The sequence below is a fragment of the Geospiza fortis genome, unplaced genomic scaffold, assembly GCF_000277835.1.
Source record: "Geospiza fortis unplaced genomic scaffold, GeoFor_1.0 scaffold221, whole genome shotgun sequence".
In the NCBI taxonomy this organism is placed as follows: domain Eukaryota; kingdom Metazoa; phylum Chordata; class Aves; order Passeriformes; family Thraupidae; genus Geospiza; species Geospiza fortis.
Genome location: NW_005054395.1, coordinates 2134841 through 2136394, shown reverse-complemented (window position 1 = coordinate 2136394; position 1554 = coordinate 2134841).

Sequence of the window (1554 nt, the reverse complement as noted above, 5' to 3'; positions counted from 1 at the left end):
CGCCGCGCTCTTCTTTATACAGAGGCTAGCCACGCCCTCCTCGTCTTGACCAATAGAATTGGAATCCAGGGTCACGTGCTAATCTGGTTGCGCTTGCGCGCGAGGGTGGGCGGAGCCGCGTGAGGGCAGCGGGCGGGGCGGGGCGGCACAGGGAGGTCAGCCCGGGGGTCTGAGAGGGCGCGGTGGTTTCGTGTAGTCCCACACCGCGTGAAGCAGCTTTTTGCCTTTTCAGGAACAGTCGTACTCTTCTCTGTCTAGTTTGCTCTAGCGCTTTGTTGCTGTGAAGAAATAAGGCTCAGTATTAAAAATATTAAAAAATGAGGCCCCGGCAGAGTGGGTGCTGAGGTGGCTTCTAAGGGGCGCAGCTGGGAGCTGAGGGTGCTCACCGATACCCGGCTCCCCTCCTACCTCAGCCGGTTTTATTTTTTTTTTTTAATCCCCTGTGAGGCCATGGGAGACACTAGTGTGATATAACTCCAGCTTGGATCTGGCACACTACAACATTTATGCAGCAACAGATAAATTCCTCCTCTAATGTAGCAGGGTGCTGCTGCCACGGCACACAGTGTGTTTAGGGGTTTGCTTGTTCTCACATAGCACAAATTATTAAAAGCCAAGGCCCCATAAAGAAACGCGTCGGAGAACTGGAATCACGGTGTGGTTTGTAGCTCCAGTATATTTTTATGTATCCAGACTTACAGGTCAGGTCGTCATTTGGACAAGGCTCTGAGGCACTGGGTGGGATTGCTGGGGTGTCCTGAGCAGGAGTTGAACTTGATGATCCTCAGTCCCTTCCAGGGCAGGATATTCTGTGATTCTGGGTGATTCTGTGATTCTGGTATTACATCTCCTGCCCACCATCAAAGGCAGCTCACTGTGGGAGCTCGTGTGTGCATACGGCATGCCCAGAACTCCGTGTGCCCTGCAGCTCCATTAGTGATATCACCATTAAAAAGCAAACAATGTGTACAAGGACAAAGTGGCTTTGTTATATAAATAGGTGGCGGAATGCTGGGCCTTTGCCAGGCACTCTAAATTTACTCTCTTCTGTTTGAAGCTTCTTCCATCTGGTTCAATAATTTTTGTGTTTATTTTTATCTGTTCAGAGAAGCCTGGACCAGTCTTTTGGTTCAAAGGAGCATGTTGAGCTTTTTTTTTTTTTTTTTTTGTATTTATTGAAGGCCTTGCAAGGCCCAGAGTTAGTTAACTAAGTCTGTCAAAGGCAGGAGCTATGCCAAATACATTTGGCATGATCTGTTCTGAAAATACAAAATCAGTAGGAAAACAAGAATCACAGAGTCATCAAGGCTGGAATAGACCTTTAAGATCGTCAACTCCAACTGTCTACCCTGCACTGCCACAGTAGCCCCCAAACCATTAAATATCACTCAGTGGCAGATCCAGATGCCTCAAACACCTCCAGGTACGGTGACTTCATCACTTCCCTAGGGCAGCCCCTTCCAACGCCTGAGCTCCCAGTTATTCCGGGCAGGGTGGAGGGAGGCGACTGACTGGTGCTGCCTGGATTTAGGTATTTTTTAACCAAAACAAAGC